The sequence below is a fragment of the Protobothrops mucrosquamatus genome, unplaced genomic scaffold (genome assembly GCF_001527695.2).
Source record: "Protobothrops mucrosquamatus isolate PMUCROS unplaced genomic scaffold, P.Mucros_1.0 scaffold14, whole genome shotgun sequence".
Classification (NCBI taxonomy): Eukaryota; Metazoa; Chordata; class Lepidosauria; order Squamata; family Viperidae; genus Protobothrops; species Protobothrops mucrosquamatus.
This window is the reverse complement of record NW_015386401.1, coordinates 2587835-2602016: the sequence shown is the minus strand read 5'-3', so window position 1 is coordinate 2602016 and position 14182 is coordinate 2587835.

The following is a 14182-nucleotide window of genomic DNA, read 5'->3' as shown; positions in this document are numbered from 1 at the left end:
CTCCTTCTCCTCCCCTTCTCCTTCTCCTTCTTTCTCCTTCTCCTTTTCCCTTTCTTCCTTCCTTCTCCCCTTCCCTTTTTTTTTCTGCTTTTCCTCCTCCTCCTCCATGCTCATTCAATTTGAGGAAAGAAACTTGTTTTCCAAATGGCTGCTATCAAAAGAAAAGAGAACTTTTAGAGACTCTAACAGGTGGCTGTATTCCTGTGCTCTTTTAGCCACGATGTGACCAGGCTTTGTAGATGGATATCCTGTTTTTCAGTGGTTTAACTGCCTCCCTGGCTTTCCATACTTTCATTCAATACAAGGGAAGAGAAAGGCAGTTCTCATCTTACAATCATTCGCTGGGTGACCATTTGAAGTTACAAAGACACTGAAAAAAGTGACTTATGGCCAGTTTCACCCCTATGGCCATTGCAGCAGTCCCACGGTCACGTGATCAAAATTTGGGCGCTTGGCAACTGGCATGTATTTCGACAGTGGCACTGTTTCAGGGTCATGTGATCACCATTTGTAACCTTCCCAGTTGGCTTCTGACAAGCAGAATCAATGAGGGAAACAGGATTCACTTAACAACTGCTGTGGGGAAAAAAAAGGTCGTAAAGTGGGACGCAATTCACTTTACAGCTGTCATGCTTAGCAATGGAAATGTGGACCTCGACTGTGGTCGTAAGTCAAGGACTACCTGTGTTAGGCCTTGGGATGGGGGAGCAGCAGATTGTGCGATGGAACAATGGAGGGATTCTGGGCAGCTTGACAGCTTTCCCAAGAAGCTTCAGTCACAAAGTTGAAGCTGCCATCTTAATTTTTTAACACCCCTTTGACACCCTCCTCTGGCTTGCAACAGTTCATTTAGTGGCCGTTCAAAGTTACAACAGCACTGAAAAAAGTGATTTATGGCCGTTTTTCACACTTGCGGCCATTTTAGCATCTCCATGGTCACATGATCAAAATCCAGGCATGTGGCCTATTTATAACGGTTGCAGTGTCCTGGGTTCATGGATCCCCTTTTGTGACCTTCTGACAAGCAAAGTCAATGGGGAAGCCGAATTTACTTATCATCCGTGTTACTAACTTAACAGCTGAAGCGATTCACTTAACAACTGTGGGAAGAATGGTTGTGAAATGGGGCAAAACTCATTTAACAACTGTCTCGCTTAGCAACGGAAATTTGGGGCTCAATTGGGGTCATAATGGATGGAAGCTAATCCAGGACAGAAGCAACCTGGAATTAAGGAGAAATGTCCTAACAGTGAGGACAATTAACCAGTGGAACAGCTTGCCTTCAGACGCTGTGGGAACTTCATCACTGGAGATTTTTAAGAAGAGGCTGGACAGCCACTTGTCTGAAATGGTGTAGGGCAGTGATGGCGAACTTAGGGCACGCGTGCCAGAGGCGTCACTCAGAGCCCTCTCTGTGGGCACAACAGCCACCGCTGCCAGCTCGCGCAGGTCCATTAGGCCACCGCTGGTGCCCGGAGTAACAGCCCCACCCAGCACAAAGGAGGCGAAGCAGCTGGCTAGCAAGCTCGAGTAGAGGCGGTAGAACACACCCCCATGCACTCGCTGGCCTCTGTGTGTGGGGGCTGATGGTCTCAGGCAGCAGCCGCCCCTGCCTCGCCTTGCCCCGCAGCAATGGCACCCCCGCCCTACCCCCTGCCTCACCCCACAGGACGAGCCTCCTGCCCACCCCCCCCACCCACCAGAGACCCCCTGGATCTCCCCCAATCCTGCCCAGCCCCCACAGGCATCCCCCACACGAGCAACATCAAGGTGGCCATGCCCACCCCGGCGATGCCCACAGTCTGCCCTGACCACCGCAGCCACCCCCACCCAGGGGGCCACGCCCCCCGCCCCCCCTGAAGGCACCACAATGCTGATGCGGCCCTGGCACTTTGCGATAAATATGTGGGTTTGGGGTTCCGTTTGGGCACTCGGTCTCTAAAAGGTTTGCCATCACTCATGTACGGTCTCCTGCTTGAGCAAGGGGCTGGAGTAGAAGACCTCCAAGGTCCCTTCCAGCTCTATTCTGATTGATTGGTTGATTGATTGACTACCTGTGGTTCCTCAGCTATAGCAAAAGAAAAAAACATCACACCAGATTCTCAACAGCACTTGGCTGAAAATACACAGTTCCTATTATTCACGGGGTTTCTTTTCCGATTGACTGCTTTCAGGTTTCACCCTGACATGCACATATGTGACTCCTGTTTTGCCAGCCACCCTCTGAAGAGCGTGAAAACTTTTAATTGGACTGTCGTCTCCCTCAGCCCATCACCTTTTCTCTCCTGGAGTTAATTTTCGAATCTGGAGCTGTCATATCAGCAAGGCTCACCTTCCCTTCTGGATGCAAACCAAGGAACAATTATCGGAGCTGACAGATGAGAAGAGTGGCAACCGGCTGCCCTTTGGCCTCTGCAAATCAACCATCCCTTCTCAGCCATCTGGAAGGAGTTCCCCAGCCTCCTGTCTTCGTACACCCCCCCAAATGGTGTGGAAGATTTCACCCGTTTCAAACCTATTGTTTTGAACAACACCAGGCAAGCCATACAGATCGCGCTATCCATGTCAGCCTCTGATCTCTGTGGCCAAAATATTGCAGCCAGAAAGTCCACCAGGACATTATGAAGGCCACCGGTGTTTCCCATTATAGGTATTCCTCAACCTACAACCGCAGTTGGGACCCTTGTTAAGCAAGGTGGTTGTTAAATAATTGCACCAGATTTTATGATTTTTGCCTCAATTGTTAGGCAAATCATTGCAATTGTCAATGAATTGTGTGGTCCATAAGGGAATCTGGTTTCTCCGTGGACTTTGCTCATCCAAAGTCAGCTGGGAAGATCGCAAACGGCAATCATGCGACCCCCGGAACCCTGCAAAGGTCATAAATACCTGCCGGTTGCCAAGCACCCAAATTTGAATCATGTGATCAAGGAGAGGTTGCGATGGTTGGAAGTGTGAAGTCCAGTCATAAGTCACTTTTTTCGGCGGCGTTGTAACTTTGAACAGTCAGTAAACGAATGGCTGTAAGCAGTGGTGGGATTCCAATATGCGAACAACCGGTTCTCTGTGTGGATGCTGCTTCCGGAAGTCCGTTCTGGGCCTGGGCAACAAAAAATTAGCTACCAGTTCTGCCGAAGTGGTGCGAACGAGCTGAATCCCACCACTGGATGGATGGATGGATGGATGGATGGATGGATGGATGGATGGATGGATGGATGGATAGATAGATAGATAGATAGATAGATAGATAGATAGATAGATAGATAGATAGATAGATAGATAGATAGATAGATAGATAGATAGATAGATAGATAGATAGATAGATAGATAGATAGATAGATAGATAGATAGATAGATAGATAGNGGATAGATAGATAGATAGATAGATAGATAGATAGATAGATAGATAGATAGATAGATGGATGGATGGATGGATGGATGGATGGATGGATGGATGGATGGATGGATGGATGGATGGATAGATAATAATAATAATAATAATAATAATAATAATAATAATAATAATAATAATAGTAATAACAACAACAACAAAAAAAAAAGTCTGGATAGTGGACGTGGCAGTGCCTGGAGACAGCAGAATAGATGAGAAAGAACTGGAGAAGATAACAAAATACAAGGACCTACAAATAGAAATAGAAAGACTGTGGCAAAAGCAAGCAAGGGTAGTACCAATAGTAATAGGCGCCTTGGGTGCAATCCCAAAACAACTGGAGCACCACTTGAACACCATTGGCATTGACAAATTCGCTATTAGTCAATTGCAAAAGGCGACCTTACTAGGAACTGCTTCCATCCTGCGACGATATCTGTAATACCATCAAACATCCATATCTGCCTATCCCAGGTCCTGGGTAAGGACTCAATAGGTAGACAAAATGCCAAATCCAGTCTGAACATCTGGCTGACTGTGCAATGATCCATAATAATAATAATAATAATAATAATAATAATAATAATAATAATAATAATAATAATAATAATAGGAGGTCATCGAGTCCAACCTCCTGCTCAGCCAAGAACCCTACACCATAGATAGATAGATGATAGAGATAGATAGATAGATAGATAGATAGATAGATAGATAGATGATAGATAGATAGATAGATAGATAGATAGATAGATAGATAGATAGATAGATAGATAGATAGATAGATAGATAGATAGATACAGTGATGGGATTCAAATATGTTCTCTGTGTGGATGCCGCTTCCGGAAATCCATTCTGGGTCTGGGCAACAAAAAATTAGCTACCAGTTCTGCCGAAATGGTGCCAAATGGCTGAATCCCACCACTGGCTGTAAATCAAGGGCTACCTATACACGTCGTCTGTCACTTAACAACAGTTCATTTGGTGACCCTTCAAAGTTACAGTAGCACTGAAAAAAGTGACTCATGTCCATTTTTCACACAACCATTGCAGCATCCCTATGGTCATGTAATCAAAGTTCAGATACTTAGTTCATATTTATAACGGTTGCAGTGTCCCGGGGTCACGTGATCCGTTTTTGCCACCTTCTGATAAGCAAAGTCAATGGGAAAGCCAGATTCACTTAAAAACCACATTACTAACTTAAGAACTGCAGTGATTCGCTTAATAACTGTGACAAGAAAGGTCACAAAATGGGGCAGAAACTCACTTCACAAAGGTCTCACTTAGCAACAAAACTTTTGGGCTCAATTGTGGCCGTAATTCGAGGATGACCCAGTCTTCTGTGTGGCTAAGATTCAGAACTGGGCTGCCTCTGAACAGGAATCTGCCACACCTCTGTATTTAAAAAAATCTCAAAAGCTTTCCAGGTGGTCCACCTATTTTAATGACCAGATTTTATCTCTGAGCAGCCAATCCCAGCAGGGAGAGTTAGTCCCTATTCTTTCCTAAAGAGAATCATGTGAAGATTTTCTTCTCTTCCATTTTGCATTGATGTGCTCTGTTCAGCAGGGTGAAAGGAGAGGCTAATATACACCGAAAGAATTTTTTTAAAAATAATTTTATTAAGAATTATACTGGTCAAGGATAAAAATCAGTGCAAACTACCCCCCAAAAAAATGGAAACAGGAAAAATACAAAAAAGGAAAAGGGGATGTGAAAAAGGAAAAGAAAGTAAAAAAGGAAGAGAGAAAGAAAAAAGACCTAACCTCTCGCTTCAGCCCAGCAGGGAAAAAAACAGTTTTAATAGCTTATCACCATCTCTAAATAAAACATAACCTCTCTTCTCCCCACTGCTCATCTCTTAGATAAGGAAGACAAAACCAAAATGCTAAGTCAATCAAACTTGGTCAGTCAGAGGCCCAGTAAGTGCAAGCCAGATAGAATTATTTGCTTCATAAACTCTCTTCTCCCGATAGTTGGTCTCTTACACATGGAAATAATTTTAAATGATGACAAAATGCATCTGCTCTAATTCCAAAATTAATACTGAGGCAGAAGTGGACCTGCACCAACATACAGGTAGTCCTCAGCTTATGACCACAGTTGGGATCATTGTTAAGCAATGGAGTCCCTCCATGAGGGAGATGGATAGTTATTAAGTTTGAGATAGCAATAGTGCTTAGACTTATATACCGTTTCACAGTGCTTTGCAGCCTTCTCTAAGCAGTTTACAGAGCCAGCCTATTTGACCCCCAACAATCTAGGTCAGGGGTAGGCAACCTTGGCTCTTTTATGACTCGTGGACTTCAACTCCCAGAATTCCTAAGCCAGCCATGCTGAGGGGAAGGGAGAGGTTTCCAAGCTGAGCCATGCTGGCTCAGGAATTCTGGGAGTTGAAGTCCACGAGTCATAAAAGAGCCAAGGTTGCCTACCCCTGAGCTAGGTCCTCATTTTAACCCCCCTCAGAAGGATGGAAGGCTGAGTCAGCCTTGAGCCCAGGAGAATCAAACTACTGGCAGTTGGCAGAATTAGCCTGCAATACTGTCTTCTACCACTGCACTGACACACACACACACATATATAGGCAATTGTTACGTGAATTGCACCCAACCTTATGACATTTTTTTGCCATGGTTGTAAAGCAAATCATTGCAGTCGTTAAGTAAATCATGCAATCATTAAGCAAATCTGGCCTCCTGTATTGACGTCGCTTGTCAGAAGCCAGCTGGGAAGCTTGCAAATGGTGACCACATGACCCCAGGACCCTGGAACCATATAAATACATGCTGGTTGGATTTTGATCCTGTGACTGGGGATGCTGCAGTGGTCGTAAGTATGAGGACCAGTGATACGTCATTTTTTTCACACTGTAACTACCAATAGTCACTAAATGAATGTTGGTAAATCAAGGACTGTCTGGTTAGCGTTATAGCCTCTGTAATAGCGTGCCTCCCAGCTAACCAGCCAGCCGCTGCTGCCTTGTCGTGTGTCTCTGATTTTTGTTCTATTTTGTTTTTCTTTCCTGGTTGACATTCAGCATTCTGTCACTAATGAGCAATCTCTATTTTTACTGTTGTTTGGAGAAGGGTATTATTCTTATTACTATTATTATATTGCTATTATTATAATACCTCTGCAAATCTTAGGCTTTCCCAGAGCATTCAATAACTCCCTCTTGTTTCTCAGCTGACAGATTTCTGATTACCCCAGACATGTCAGCATGCGTTAGCTGGGTTTACTATTAAAAAGAGTGAAAACAGAACACGGTGCATTTCCAGAAGAATAAAAGAACAGAACAGCAAACCTGTTTGCTTTGATTCCGGGGCCATAAAGCTCAAAGATCTAGCCTTGTTGCAAAGAAAAATACAGAGAACAGCCAGCTAGAACAGGGAATAAATTTTCAGGTAAGAGCAGCAAATTGTGGGTTAAATTTATGGCTACAATTAGGGATTAAAATTATGGTTTAAAGTGGGGATTAAATTAGGGTCAAATTTAGGGTTTGCTGTCAGTCAGGCCTATATTTCCACTGAAGGGATAGAGGTAGTCCTTGATTTATGGCTGGTCACTTAATATCCATTAGAACAGAGGTTCCCAACCTTTTGGGCACCAGGGACCGGTTCCGTGGAGAGAGGTTTTTCCGGGGACCGGAGGGGGCGTGGTTTTGTGGGCTGCCTGCATCCTGCAGATGGGGCTTTGCTTGTTTGTGCGGACCGGTTGCTGGCATGCCACGGGCCGGTACTGGTCCATGGACGGTAGGGGTGTGGGACCCCTGCCCTACACAACACATTAGTTCTGGTTACTGAACGCACCGAATAATAATAATAATAATAATAATAATAATAATAATAATAATAACAACAACAACAACAACAACAACAACAACAACAACAACAATAATGGGGGAGGGACCTTGGAGGTCATCTAGTCCAACCCCCTGCTCAGGCAGGAAACCCTATACCATTTCAGACAAATGGCTGTCCAGTCTCTTCTTAAAAACCTCCAGTGTTGGAGTATTCACCGCTTCTGGAGGCAGGTTGTTCCACTGATTAATTGTTCTAACTGTCAGGAAATTTCTCCTTAGTTCTAGGTTGCTTCTCTCTTTGGTTAGTTTCCATCTGTTGTTTCTTGTCCTGCCTTCAGGCGTTTTGGAGAATAGCTTGACTCCCTCTTCTTTGTGGCAACCCCTGAGATATTGGAATACTGCTATCACGTCCCCCCTCATCCTTCTCTTCATTAGACTAGAGCAGCGGCAGGCAACCTTGACTCTTCTTTGATTTGTGGACTTCAACTCCCAGAATTCCTGAGCCAGCATGGCTGGTTCAGGAATTCTGGGTATTGAAGTCCACAAGTCATAAAAGAGCCAAGGTTGCCTACCCCTGGACTAGAGATACCCAATTCCAGCAACTGTTCCGTATATGTTTTAGCCTCCAGTCCCCTGATCATTTTTGTTGCTCTTCTCTGCACTCTCAACATCTTTTTTGCATCTCATCCAAGAAGCTTCTTCAGTACTTGGATGAGAAGTTAAATGTTTTCAAGTTAAAAACCAAGAAAGTCCAGTTGCCTTTTGAACAGCACCTGTGCACAAGTATGATCTGGATAACTCAGAATTTCCATAAACTTTCAAGGATCACTTTCCACCCAATTCTTTCAACTCCCTCTGTATTTTCTCTATTTCAGCTTTTCCCCAGTTGCGCTCCGAGTAGACCTCAACTTACAACCACACTTGGAAGCCAGAATTTCTGTTGCCAAGCAAGGCAGTTGTTAAGTGAACCCTGCCCAATTTCACAACCTTTTTGCCATGGTTGTTAAGCAAATCACTGCAGGACTCATCATAGGTCACTTTTTATAGGTAACGTCAAATGGCCATAAACAAATGGTTATAAGTTGAGGACTTCCTGTATTGTTTAATCAAGAGTGACGGGAATTATACCTCAAACACTCTCTGCAGACTATAGATAATTGTTTCTCAGCCTTATCAAATTGGGAATTGAGCATCCACGCATCTTAAAGTTGATCAGGTTGAGGAACGTTGTTATAGATTATAAAAGGCTGTTTCCATTTCTTTTATTACTTCACAGCTTTGATTTTTCACTGCATTCCAGTCTCCCATATGGCTGTTTCAGGAGGAAAAATTCAGCAATTCGTTCCAGAATTTCATACTGCAAAAGATTCAGTCCTTTTTATAAAGGGACACCTCCTTGCTCTTTAGATGATTGATGCATCAATCATTCTTGCACAGATGAAACATTGCAAAAAAGTAATCTATATTTTCTATAATAGATAAAAAGCAATCTATAGCACTATTCTTTAACATCTGCAAGAAACTCCTAGAGGACATCATTCATCAGTTTGGGGCGAAATATCATCAGTATCTGATGATATGCAACTATATGCCTCAACCCTGAGCTGAGCAGAGATGTGGTAGAAGGTCTAACCTGTATCTGGAGAATGTGAGACAATGGATAGGAATTAACAGACTTTATTAATTAAATAATGGAGGGCCGTTTAATCAGAACCCTTTTGTTGGAGAGAAACTGTCCCAGGCAGGAGGAGGAGTCAAGCGGGAGTTAGAACTCATCGTCTCCTAGTGATTGGCCCAAAGTCAGCTAGTTGACTTTCATGCCTAAGGCGGGACTAGAACTCACAGTCTCCTGGCGATTGACCCAAAGTCAGCTAGCTGACTTTCATGCCTAAGGCGGGACTAGAACTCACAGTTCTCCTGGTGATTGGCCCAAAGTCAGCTAGCTGACTTTCAACGGATTCCGCCCTGATCTTGAGTGTCAAGAGGACCACTAACCGGGTTTCAGTCGATGGACTGAAAGTACGGATTCCGCCCTGATCTTGAGTGTCAAGAGGACCACTAACCGGGTTTCAGTCCATCGACTGAAAGTACGGATTCCGCCCTGATCTTGAGTGTCAAGAGGACCACTAACCGGGTTTCTCAGCTAGCTGACTTTCATGCCTCAGGCGGGACTAGAACTCACAGTTCTCCTGGTGATTGGCCCAAAGTCAGCTAGCTGACTTTCATGCCTAAGGCGGGACTAGAACTCACAGTCTCCTGGTGATTGGCCCAAAGTCAGCTAGCTGACCTTCATGCCTAAGACGGGACTAGAACTCACAGTTCTGCTGGTGATTGATCCAAAGTCAGCTACCTGACTTTCATGCCTAAGGCGGGACTAGAACTCACAGTTCTCCTGGTGATTGGCCCAAAGTCAGCTAGCTGACTTTCATGCCTAAGGCAGGACTAGAACTCACAGTCTCCTGGTTTCTAGCCTGAATACCTTAACCACTCAACCAAGCTTACCGATTGGAAGATTTGAAACCCTTCATTCTTTCCTAAATAGCCAGATCTTACATTGCCACAATGAAAATCAGGGGTAACTGATCCCAAGAACAACCAATTTCTGGTTTATTCTCCAGTTTCAATATGCAAATTCTGTTTGTTTCTCTGTTTCAGGGGCAGTTTGTTTCACAAACTGTGGTAATTTAAACATATTCTTGGACAGTTTATTAATACAACATTATCATAATACCACAGCTTATGTTACCCTTTGAATATAGAGATTCTTTGTCAGGTTGGCATTGCACCCAATCCGTTTAATTTGACTCCTGGGGTGCATATTTTGTAAAATTTGCTGGTCATTGACCTAATAAAAGTGTCTAGGCAGCACCAGATTAGGAACGCTTAATCCTGACTTAAGGAAGGGATCCAACCTTCGCTAAAGGCCTCCAACTCTTACTAGGATGGTGAAATAACTCCTGCCGGAGAAAAGCCAAGTTGCCATGGCGATGGGGAGAGGAAGGAAAAATCAATTCATTTTCCCATTCTTGTCCCCTCCAGCCCCTGACCCCAGCTCTTCCATTCTTCCCGAAAATCTATCTGAAGAAGGCCTGAAAAAAGGCCCATTGTGACTTCCCGTGTGCAAATCCTGAGTAAGATCCGGACAGAAAACCGGCTGTCTTTTGTCCAGCTTCGTGGTCACCCACAGCCAGCTGCTCAATCAAAGCCACCACAGGTGACAAGCCAAAGGGCTGCAGAATCTCCTCAAAGAGAGCCGTGTCCTGGCTCATTATATTTTTATTTAAAAAGCTACCTCCGCCGTTCCCTCCGCTTCCCAGTTCTGGGCAGTGATCAAGAGGAGCCGTTGTTAAGATGAAACACCTTGATCAAAAGAACAGGAGAACGGAAGGGATCGGAAGCATAAACACAAAAACATTAGAGAAGGTTGAAAGGCCTGTGAAAACAAACACTTGTGGATCTCTTTCCTGAACTGTTGTAAAGAGGGGTCTTGTTTATTTATTTATGAAATGTACATGCTGCCCATCTCACTGTTAAGTGATTGTGAGGCTTGCCTCAGCTTCAATGGGCATGTATTCTATTGTCGAGCCCCTTCGACTATTGAGCGAGATGAAGGAAGCAAACTCTACCCAAATTTCAGTAAGGGGTATTTAATGCTCTTAAGGTACATATAGAATCTTGTAGGACAGAAGTACAGTTTCCCAATGTCGGTGTCAGGCCCCCCAAAACTGATAAAGACACGGGTGATTCTTCCAAGCATAATAATAATAATAATAAAGTTGGAAGGGACCGTGGAGGTCATCTAGTCCAATCCCCTGCTCAGGCAGGAAACCCTACCACAAATGTCTGTCCAGTCTCTTCTTAAAAACTTCCAGTGTTGGAGCATTCACAGCTTCTGGAGGCAGGTTGTTCCACTGGTTAATTGCTCTAACTGTCAGGAAGTTTCTCCTTAGTTCTAGGTTGCTTCTCTTTTTGGTTAGTTTCCATCCGTTGCTTCTTTTCCTGCCTTCAGGCGCTTTGGAGAATAGCTTGACTCCCTCTTCTTTGTGGCAGCCCCTGAGATATTGGAACACTGCTATCATGTCCCCACTCGTCCTTCTCTTCATTAAACTAGACATACCCAATTCCAGTAACCGTTCCTTATATGCTTTAGCCTCCAGTCCCCTAATCATCTTTGTTGCTCTTCTCTGTACTCTTTCTAGAGTCTCAGCATCTTTTTTACATCGTGGTGACCAAAACTGGATGCAGTATTCCATGTGTGGCCTTACCAAGGCATTGTAGAGTGGTATTAACACTTCTCTTGATCTTGATTCTGGGCTCAGTTGTGGTCGTAAGTTGAGGACTACCTGTATCTTTCTTTGGCTCATCCCAAAAAGCACAACGGTGATGCCAAGACTGCACCAGACTAGGGGTGGGAGCCATTTTCTAGATGCATTGAATTTGTTGGCTCCCCAAACAATGCCTTGGTTCTGAATGGGATGCAATTAAGTCCCTTTTCCAGCTTCACTGCTTATGAAAAATCCAGGAAGGCCTTTAATAGACCCCCCTCTCCAGCATTTAGATGCATGGCATTGAGATTAAAAGCCAGTTTCCCCCAGAACAGACGGCAACGTTGGGCAAGCCAAGTCAATATCTTTGGCTGAGCCTCAATTTGGCAACTGCAGGATTGTTCCCACTAATAGCCTTGGAAGGCACTGATTCGAACGAGGAAATACTATAAATAAATTTCACACTTATGGGCGGTTCCCTGAATACCTGCTAAGTTCTGGCTAAGGAAGTCGTTAACCAATGTTAGGGGGTTTTATTTTTTATTTTTACCTGTTCTAATTTGTTGTTGGCAAGTGAGCAGCTCCAGAAATTGACTCAATAAACAAACAACAGATTGAGGATGTAAGACTATAAAATCAGCCAGACCTCCAGACGTTAGAAAAAGTCCACGATATTATTCTGAAAATTTCTTTGGATTCATCTGTGTAGCTTTTTTGGGGGGGGAAGGGGGGGCAGTGAAGTTCACAACAGGGCTGCTGGTTTTCTTTTACAGATAATCCTCGGATGATGACCACAATCGGGACCCACGTTTCCGTTGCTAAGCAAGGCGGTGGTTAAGTTAGTAGTGCCTGATTTTAGGACCTTTTTTCGCTATCGTTGTTAAGTGAATCACTGCCATTGTTAAGTGAATCACACAGTTATTAAGCAAATTCAGCTTCCCCCACTGACTTGGCTTGTCGGAAGCCGGCTGGGAAGGTTACAAGGAGTGATCACATGACCCCGGGACGCTGCAAGAGCAATAGCTCTTATATATCTTATATACCACTTCATGGTGCTTTACAGCAGGGGTCCCCAACCTGTGGGCTGCGGCCCAGTAGTGAAAATGGGCCACCGCCGTGCTGCAAAGTGCAAAAATGGCCACCACCGTGCCACGGGCACAGAAACAAGATGCTGTGCCACGCAAAAACGGGGCAGGGCTAGTATCATGTGGGCGCTAGCCCCGCCCCATCTGCAGCACACGCATGCTAGCGGCCCTGTGCGCCCATGCGCCCATGTGCGCATGTAAAATGCTTCCTCCTTCCTTTTCCTCTGGTCCGCCAACCGACAAAGGTTGGTGATCTCTGCTTTACAGCATTCTCTGAGTGGTTTACAAATGTCAGCATATTGCCCTCCACAATCTGAGGTCCTCATTTTATCAACCTCGGAAGTATGGAGTTGGTCAGGATAGAATTAATTCCCTTCCTTCTCTCCTTCTCTCCCTCCTTTCCTTCCTCCTTTCCTTCCTTCCTTCCCTTTCTTCCTCCCTGTCTCCCTCCTTTTCTCCTTTCCTCCTTTCTTCCTTCCCTCCCTCCCTTCCTCCCTGCCTTCCTTTCTTCATTCATTCCCTTCCTTTTTCCCCCCTCCCTCTTTCCCTCCCTCCCTCCCACCCTCCCTCCCTCCTTCCTTCCTTCCTTCCTTCCTTCCTTCCTTCCTTCCTTCCTTCCTTCCTTCCTTCCTTCCCAAGTGAAATTGACCAGAGTCCTGCCCACAAAAAGAGGCATCAGAAGAGATGGGTGTCAGATTTGAGGAGTTCCCCAAAGAGAAGCTTATTCACAAAGTCCCTCAATGAAAACCAGGTGTCCTCAAAGTTTTCCCCGCAGAAAGAAAAGTGATTGGCGCTCACTTTCCGAGATCCAACAGGAGGGGCAAAAAACAGAGGATTCCCCCAAGCAGGAGCCATGGGAAAGCACCGTCCAGGCAAGCACCTGCACTGTCCCTACAGGCAAAGTGAAGGGAGAGGCTGAAATCCAGAGGAGGATTTCTTACGACATCCGCTGCTGTCTTCATTCCCTCCAGTTCATGAACATGACAAACAGCTTATGGCTGTAGTGAAGAAAAGCCCTTAAAACCACTTACCTAACTTAAATACTGTTGGGTCCTCTCCAAAGCCTGCTTTAATGCTCAGCTCTCGGCAGCCCTGGAGGGAAGATTTAACAACTTTCTAACCAGGCAGACTCCCTGCCCTTTTGAACCAGGTGTTCTATCCCAGCCTATTGCCGTCCTTGTTAGAGGCACAAGGACCAAACCCCTGCTGATACAATAAGCTGGAGACTTTAAAACAAAACAAAATCCCTTTTATTTGGGTGACAAACCTGTCAATAAGTCCAACACACAAACAGCAAAACTCAAGTCCAAAGGAAGGAAATAGTGGTGTCCTTGTGCAACGTTTGTTCTGCTTGTCTGGTCCTAAGGTTCTTCGTGAAACGTTTGCCAACGGAAGTCGTTGGTCGTGGCGGGTGTGGTCCCCTTTTTATACAGCAATCCCAGGGTGTTGCCTCTCATTGCCTTCTCCGTTTACTTTGGAGTTGTCGCATAGACTGCTGTTGTTTTTCTCTTGCTAATTGACGATGCCTGCGAGCTCAATTAGCACATCCAGGTGTGAGCCTTCCGAATCTGACTCATGCTCCTCACACAGCTGAGCTTCATCAGAAACACGACTGGAGGGGCCAGGCTCTTCATCAAGC